Consider the following 10,820-nt stretch of genomic DNA (forward strand, 5'->3'; position numbering starts at 1 on the left):
TAACAAAGACACACAATTACACCAGGTAACACAGACATACACAGACACCAATTAAAAAAGATACGCACTTACACCAAGGAAGAAAGACACACACTAACACCAAGTAACACAGACCTACACTGACACCAAGTAACAAAGTCATACACTGATACCCAGCAACACAGACACACCCTTGCACCAAGTAACAAAGACAGACACTGATATCCAGTAACACAGACACACACTTACACCAAGAATCAAAGACATACACTGACACCAAGTAACAAAGGCATACACTTACACCAAGTAACAAAGACACACACTGACACCAAATAACAAAGACATACACTTACACCAAGTAACAAAGACATACATTGACACCAAGTAACAAAGACATACACTTACACCAAGTAACAAAGACATTCACTGAAACCCAGGAACACAGATACACAGTGACACCCAGTAACACAGAGAAACACTGACACCTAGTAACAAAGACACACACTGACACCAAGTAACACAGACATACACTGGCACCAAGTAACAAAGACACCCACTTAGGCCAAGTACAAAGACAGACACTGACACCAAGCAACAAAGACATACAATGATACCCAGTATCACAGACACGCACTGACACCCAGTAACAAAGACATACATTGACAGCAACTAACAAAGACAGACACTGATACCCAGTAAAACAGACACACACTTACACCAAGTAGCAAAGACATCCACTGATACCCAGTGACACAGACAAACACTTAGAGCGAGTAACAAAGACATACACTGACACCAAGTAACAAAGACATACACTTACACCAAATAACACAGACACACACTTACACCAAGAATCAAAGACATACACTGACACCAAGTAACAAAGGCATACACTTACACCAAGTAACAAAGACATACACTTACACCAAGTAACAAAGACATTCACTGAAACCCAGGAACACAGATACACAGTGACACCCAGTAACACAGAGAAACACGGACACCTAGTAACAAAGACGCACACTGACACCAAGTAACACAGACATAGTCTGGCACCAAGTAACAAAGACACCCACTTAGGCCAAGTACATAGACAGACACAGACACCAAGCAACAAAGACATACAATGATACCCAGTATCACAGACACGCACTGACACCCAGTAACAAAGACATGCATTGACACCAACTAACAAAGACAGACACTGATACCCAGTAAAACAGACACACACTTACACCAAGTAGCAAAGACATCCACTGATACCCAGTGACACAGACAAACACTTGCAGCGAGTAACAAAGACATACACTGACACCAAGTAACAAAGACATACACTTACACCAAATAACACAGACATACACTGACACCAAGTAACAAAGACACACAATTACACCAAGTAACACAGACATACACAGACACCAATTAAAAAAGACACGCACTTACACCAAGGAAGAAAGACAAACACTAACACCAAGTAACACAGACCTACACTGACACCAAGTAACAAAGTCATACACTGATACCCAGCAACACAGACACACCCTTACACCAAGTAACAAAGACAGACACTGATATCCAGTAACACAGACACACACTTACACCAAGAATCAAAGACATACACTGACACCAAGTAACAAAGGCATACACTTACACCAAGTAACAAAGACACACACTGACACCAAATAACAAAGACATACACTTACACCAAGTAACAAAGACATACATTGACACCAAGTAACAAAGACATACACTTACACCAAGTAACAAAAACATTCACTGAAACCCAGGAACACAGATACACAGTGACACCCAGTTACACAGAGAAACTCTGACACCTAGTAACAAAGACACACACTGACACCAAGTAACACAGACATAGACTGGCACCAAGTAACAAAGACACCCACTTAGGCCAAGTACATAGACAGACACTGACACCAAGCAACAAAGACATACAATGATACCCAGTATCACAGACACGCACTGACACCCAGTAACAAAGCCATGCATTGACACCAACTAACAAAGACAGACACTGATACCCAGTAAAACAGACACACACTTACACCAAGTAGCAAAGACATCCACCGATACCCAGTGACACAGACAAACACTTGCAGCGAGTAACAAAGACATACACTGACACCAAGTAACAAAGACATACACTTACACCAAATAACACAGACATACAATGACACCAAGTCACAAAGACACACAATTACACCAAGTAACACAGACATACACAGACACCAATTAAAAAAGACACGCACTTACACCAAGTAACAAAGACACACACTTACACCAAGTAACACAGACCGACACTGACACCAAGTAACAAAGTCATACACTGATACCCAGCAACACAGACACACCCTTACACCAAGTAACAAAGACAGACACTGATATCCAGTAACACAGACACACACTTACACCAAGAATCAAAGACATACACTGACACCAAGTAACAAAGGCATACACTTACACCAAGTAACAAAGACACACACTGACACCAAATAACAAAGACATACACTTACACCAAGTAACAAAGACATACATTGACACCAAGTAACAAAGACATACACTTACACCAAGTAACAAAAACATTCACTGAAACCCAGGAACACAGATACACAGTGACACCCAGTAACACAGAGAAACTCTGACACCTAGTAACAAAGACACACACTGACACCAAGTAACACAAACATACACTATCAACAAGTAACAAAGACACCCACTTAGGCCAAGTACAAAGACAGACACTGACACCAAGCAACAAAGACATACAAAGATACCCAGTATCACTGACACGCACTGACACCCAGTAACAAAGACATACATTGACACCAACTAACAAAGACAGACACTGATACCCAGTAAAACAGACGCACACTTACACCAAGTAGCAAAGACATACCCTGATACCCAGTAACACAGGCACACACTTACACCAAGGAACAAAGACATACTCTGACACAAAGGAACAAAGACAAACACATACACCAAGTAACAAATACATACACTGACACCAAGAAACAAAGACATACAGTAATACCCAGTAACACAGACTCACACTTACACCAAGTAACAAAGACATACACTGACACCCAGCAGCAAAGACACACACTTACACCAAGTAGCAACGACACTCACTGACACCAAGTAACACAGACACACAGTGACACCCAGTAACACAGACACACACTTACACCAAGAAACACAGACATACACTGACACCAAGTAACAAAGAGATACACTGATACCAAGTAACACAGGCACACACTGTGGGTGGGGGGGGGCATATTTGCGCAGTGGTTAGCACTGCAGCCTCACAGCTCCAGGGACCCGGGTTCGATTCTGGGTACTGCCTGTGCGGAGTTTGCAAGTTCTCCCTGTGTCTGCGTGGGTTTACTCCGGGTGCTCCGGTTTCCTCCCACATGCCAAAGACTTGCAGGTTGATAGGTTAATTGGCCATCATAAATTGCCCCTAGTATAGGTAGGTGGTAGGGAAGTATATAGGGACAGGTGATGATGTGATAGGAATACGGGATTCGTGTAGGGTTAGTATGAATGGGTGGTTGATGGTCGGCACTGACTCGGTGGGCCGAAGGGCCTGTTAAAGTGCTGGATCTCTGAACTAAACTAAATACTGACACCCAGTGTCACAGATACACACTGACACCCAGTAACACAAACAAACACACACTGACACCCAGTGACACAGAGAAACACTAATAAACAGTAACAAAGACATACACTGACACCAAGTCACAAAGACATACAAGGATACCAAGTCACAAAGACATGCACTGATGCCCAGTTACAAAGACACACACTGACACCAAGTAACAAAGACATACACTGACACCAAGTAACAAAGACATACACTTACACCAAGTAACAAAGACACACACTGACACCAAGTAACAAAGACAGACAATTACACCAAGTAACAAAGACATACACTTACACCAAGTATGTTGACATACACTGACACCAAGTAACAAAGACATACACTGATACCCAGTAGCACAGACACACACTTACACCAAGTAACACAGACAGACAATGACGCCAAGTAACAAAGACATGCACTGACACCCAGTAACACAGGCACACATTTACACCAAGTAAAAAAGACAGACACTGATACCCAGTAACACAGACACACACTTACACCAAGTAACAAAGGCAAACACTTACACCCAGTAACAAAGACAGACTCTGACCCCCAGTAGCACAGACACACACGGACAGCAAGTAACAAAGACACACACTTACACCAAGTAACACAGACACACATTGACACCCAGTAACACAAAAAAACACACTGACACCAAGTAACAAAGACATACACTGACACCAAGTAACAAAGACAGACAATTACACCAAGTAACAAAGACAGACACTTACATCAAGTATTTTGACATCCACTGACACCAAGTAACAAAGACATACACTGATACCCAGTAACACAGGCACACACTTGGGGGGGGGGGGGGGGGGCACATTGGCGCAGTGGTTAGCACCGCAGCCTCACAAGTCCAGAGATCCGGTTTCGATTCTTGGTACTGCCTGTGCGGAGTTTGCAAGTTCTCCCTGTGTCTGCGTGGGTTTCCTCCCGGTGCTCCGGTTTCCTCCCACATGCCAAAGAACAGCAGGTTGATAGGTTAATTGGCCATCATAAATTGCCCCTAGTATCGGTAGGTGGTAGGGAAATATATAGGGATAGGTGGGGATGTGATAGGAATACGGAATTAGTGTAGGATTAGTATAAATGGGTTGTTGATGGTCGGCACAGACTCGGTGGGCCGAAGGGCCTGTTTAAGTGCTGTATCTCTAAACAATACTAAATACTGACACCTAGTGTCACAGACACACACTGACACCCAGAAACACAAACAAACACACACTGACACCCAGTAACACAGAGAAACACTGATACACAGTAACAAAGACATGCACTGACACCAAGTAACACAGACACACACTGACACCCAGTAAAAAAGACATACACTTACACCAAGTCACAAAGACATACACTGATGCCCAGTAACAAAGACATAAACTGACACCAAGTAACACAGACATACACTGACACCAAGTAACAAAGACAGGCAATTACACCAAGAAACAAAGACATACACTTACACCAAGTATTTTGACATACACTGACACCAAGTAACAAAGACATACACTGATACCCAGTAACGCAGACACACACTTACACCCAGTAAAAAAGACATACACTGACACCAAGTCACAAAGACATACACTGATACCAAGTCACAAAGACATACAATGATACCCAGTATCACTGACACGCACTGACACCCAGTAACAAAGACATACATTGACACCAACTAACAAAGACAGACACTGATACCCAGTAAAACAGACACACACTTGCACCAAGTAGCAAAGACATACACTGATACCCAGTAACACAGACACACACTTGCACCAAGTAACAAAGACATACTCTGACACAAAGGAACAAAGACAAACACATACACCAAGTAACAAATACATACACTGACACCAAGTAACAAAGACATACAGTGATACCCAGTAACACAGACTCACACTTACACCAAGTAACAAAGACATACACTGACACCCAGCAGCAAAGACACATACTTACACCAAGTAGCAACGACACTCACTGACACCAAGTAACACAGACACACAGTGACACCCAGTAACACAGACACACACTTACACCAAGAAACACAGACATACACTGACACCAAGTAACAAAGAGATACACTGATACCAAGTAAGACAGGCACACACTGTGGGTGGGAGGGGGGCATATTTGCGCAGTGGTGAGCACTGCAGCCTCACAGCTCCAGGGACCCGGGTTCGATTCTGGGTACTGCCTGTGCGGAGTTTGCAAGTTCTCCCTTTGTCTGCGTGGGTTTACTCCGGGTCCTCCCGTTTCCTCCCACATGCCAAAGACTTGCAGGTTGATAGGTTAATTGGCCATCATAAATTGCCCCTAGTATAGGTAGGTGGTAGGGAAGTATATAGGGACAGGTGGTGATGTGATAGGAATACGGGATTCGTGTAGGATTAGTATGAATGGGTGGTTGATGGTCGGCACTGACTCGGTGGGCCGAAGGGCCTGTTAAAGTGCTGGATCTCTAAACTAAACTAAATACTGACACCTAGTGTCACAGATACACACTGTCACCCAGTAACACAAACAAACACACACTGACACCCAGTGACACAGAGAAACACTAATAAACAGTAACAAAGACATACACTGACACCAAGTCACAAAGACATACACTGATACCAAGTCACAAAGACATGCACTGATGCCCAGTAACAAAGACACACACTGACACCAAGTAACAAAGACATACACTGACACCAAGTAACAAAGACATACACTTACACCAAGTAACAAAGACACACACTAACACCAAGTAACAAAGACAGACAATTACACCAAGTAACAAAGACATACACTTACACCAAGTATGTTGACATACAATGACACCAAGTAACAAAGACATACACTGATACCCAGTAAAAAAGACTTACACAGACACCAAGTAAGACAGACACACACTGACACCCAGTAAAAAAGACTTACACTGACACCAAGTCTCAAAGACATACACTGATACCAAGTCACAAAGACATACATTGATGCCCAGTAACACAGACACATACTGACACCAAGTAACAAAGACATACACTGACACCAAGTAACAAAGACATACACTTACACCAAATATTTTGACATACACTGACACCAAGTAACAAAGATATACACTGATACCCAGTAACACAGACACACACTTACATCAAGTAACACAGACATACACTGACACCAAGTAACAAAGACATGCACTGATACCCAGTAACACAGACATACACTGACACCAAGTAACAAAGACATGCACTGATACCCAGTAACACAGACACACACTTACACCGAGTAAAATGACAGACACTGATACCCAGTAACACAGACACACACTTACACCAAGTAACAAAGACAAACACTTACACCCAGTAACAAAGACAGACTCTGACCCCCAGTAGCACATACACACACGGACACCAAGTAACAAAGACACACACTTACACCAAGTAACACAGACACACACTGACACCCAGTAACAAAGACAGACAATTACACCAAGTAACAAAGACAGACACTTACATCAAGTATTTTGACATCCACTGACACCAAGTAACAAAGACATACACTGATACCCAGTAGCACAGGCACACACTTGGGGAGGGGGGGGGGGGGCACATTGACGCAGTGGTTAGCACCGCAGCCTCACAAGTCCAGAGACCCGGTTTCGATTCTGGGTACTGCCTGTGCGGAGTTTGCAAGTTCTCCCTGTGTCTGCGTGGGTTTCCTCCCGGTGCTCCGGTTTCCTCCCACATGCCAAAGAACAGCAGGTTGATAGGTTAATTGGCCATCATAAATTGCCCCTAGTATAGGTAGGTGGTAGGGAAATATATAGGGATAGGTGGGGATGTGATAGGAATACGGGATTAGTGTAGGATTAGTATAAATGGGTTGTTGATGGTCGGCACAGACTCGGTGGGCCGAAGGGCCTGTTTAAGTGCTGTATCTCGAAACAAAACTAAATACTGACACCTAGTGTCACAGACACACACTGACACCCAGAAACACAAACAAACACAGACTGACACCCAGTAACACAGAGAAACACTGGTACACAGTAACAAAGACATGCACTGACACCAAGTAACACAGACACACACTGACACCCAGTAAAAAAGACATACACTGACACCAAGTCACAAAGACATATACTGATACCAAGTCACAAAGACATACACTGATGCCCAGTAACAAAGACACACACTTACACCAAGTAACACAGGCATTCACTGACACCAAGTAACAAAGACAGGCAATTACACCAAGAAACAAAGACATACACTTACACCAAGTATTTTGACATACACTGACACCAAGTAACAAAGACATACACTGATACCCAGTGACGCAGACACACACTTACACCCAGTAAAAAAGACATACACTGACACCAAGTCACAAAGACATACACTGATACCAAGTCACAAAGTCATACACTGATGCCCAGTAACAAAGACACACACTGACACCAAGTAACAAAGACATACACTGACACCAAGTAACAAAAAATACACTTACACCAAGTAACAAAGACACACACTCACACCAAGTAACACAGACAGACACTGACACCAAGTACCAAAGACAGGCAATTACGCCAAGTAACAAAGACATACACTGATACCCAGTAACACAGGCACACACTGGGGGGGGCTGTGGGGAGGGGGGCACATTGGCAAAGTGGTTAGCACCGCAGCCTCACATCTCCCGGGACGCGGGTTCGATTCTGGGTACTGCCCATTCGGAGTCTGCACGTTCTCCCTGTGTCTGCGTGGGTTTATCCCGGTGCTCCGGCTTCCTCCCACATGCCAAAGACTTGCAGGTTGATAGGTTAATTGGCCATCATAAATTGCCCCTTGTATAGGCAGGTGGTGGGGAAATATATAGGGATATGTGGGGATGTGATAGGAATACGGGATTAGTGCAGGATTAGTATAAATGGGTGGTTGATGGTCGGCACAGACTCGGTGGGCCGAAGGGACTGTTGAAGTGCTGTCTCTCCAAAATAAACTAAATACTGACACCTAGTGTCACAGATACACACTGACACCCAGTAACACAAACAAACACACACTGACACCCAGTAACACAGAGAAACACTTATATACAGTAACAAAGACATACACTGACACCAAGTAAGACAGACACACACTGACACCCAGTAAAAAAGACTTACACTGACACCAAGTCTCAAAGACATACACTGATACCAAGTCACAAAGACATACATTGATGCCCAGTAACACAGACACACACTGACACAAAGTAACAAAGACATACACTGACACCAAGTAACAAAGACATACACTTACACCAAATATTTTGACATACACTGACACCAAGTAACAAAGATATACACTGATACCCAGTAACACTGACACACAGTTACATCAAGTAACACAGACATACACTGACAGCAAGTAACAAAGACATGCACTGATACCCAGTAACACAGACATACACTGACACCAAGTAACAAAGACATGCACTGATACCCAGTAACACAGACACACACTTACACCGAGTAACAAAGACATACACTGACACCCAGTAACAAAGACATACACTGACACCCAGTAACACAGACACACATGGACACCAAGTAACAAAGACACAGACTTACACCAAGTAACACAGACACACACTGACACCCAGTAACACAACAAACACACTGACACCAAGTAACACAGACATACACTGACACCAAGTCACAAAGACATACACTGATACCCAGTCACAAAGACAGATACTGATGCCCAGTAACACAGACACACACTGACACCAAGTAACAAAGACATACACTGACACCAAGTAACAAAGACATACACTTACACCAAGTAACAAAGACACACACTTACACCAAGTAACACAGACATACACTGACACCAAGTAACAAAGACAGACAATTACACCTAGTCACAATGACATACCCTTACATCAAGTATTTTGACATCCACTGACACCAAGTAACAAAGACATACACTGATACCCAGTAACACAGGCACACACTGACACCCAGTAAAAAATACATACACTGACACCAAGTCACAAAGACATGCACTGATACCAAGTCACAAAGACATACACTGATGCCCAGTAACACAGACACACACTGACACCAAGTAACAAAGACATACACTGACACCAAGTAACAAAGACACACACTTACACCAAGTAACACAGACCTGCACTGACACCAAGTAACAAAGACAGACAATTACACCAAGTAACAAAGACATACACTTACACCAAGTATTTTGACATACACTGACACCAAGTAACAATGACATACACTGATACCCAGTAACACAGACACACACTTACACCAAGTAACACAGACATACAATGACTCCAAGTAACAAAGACTTGCACTGATACCCAGTAACACAGAAACACACTTACAACAAGTCAGAAAGATATACACTGATACCAAGTCACAAAGACATACACTGATGCCCAGTAACAAAGACATACACTGACACCAAGTAACAAAGACATACACTTACACCAAGTATTTTGACATACACTGACACGAAGTAACAAAGACTTACACTGATACTCAGTGACGCAGACACACAATTACACCCAGTAACACAGACACACACTGACACCAAGTAACAAAGACATACACTGACACCAAGTAACAAAGACATACACTTACACCAAGTAACAAAGAGACACACTGATACTCAGAAACGCAGACACACACTTACACCCAGTAAAAAAGACATGCACTGACACCAAGTCACAAAGACATACACTGACAAGAAGTCACAAATACATACACTGATGCCCAGTAACACAGACACACACTGATACCAAGTAACAAAGACATACACTGACACCAAGTAACAAAGACATACATTTACACCAAGTAACAAAGACACACACTCACACCAAGTAACACAGACATACACTGACACCAAGTAACAAAGACAGGCAATTACACCAAGTAACAAAGACATACACTTACACCAAGTATTTTGACATCCACTGACACTAAGTAACAAAGACATACACTGATACCCAGTAACGCAGACACACACTTACACCCAGTAAAAAAGACATACACTGACACCAAGTCACATGGGCATACACTGATACCATGTCACAAAGACATACACTGGTGCCCAGTAACGAAGACACACACTGACACCAAGTAACAAAGACATACACTGAC

This window comes from Heterodontus francisci, unplaced genomic scaffold, assembly GCF_036365525.1.
Source record: "Heterodontus francisci isolate sHetFra1 unplaced genomic scaffold, sHetFra1.hap1 HAP1_SCAFFOLD_198, whole genome shotgun sequence".
Taxonomy (NCBI): domain Eukaryota; kingdom Metazoa; phylum Chordata; class Chondrichthyes; order Heterodontiformes; family Heterodontidae; genus Heterodontus; species Heterodontus francisci.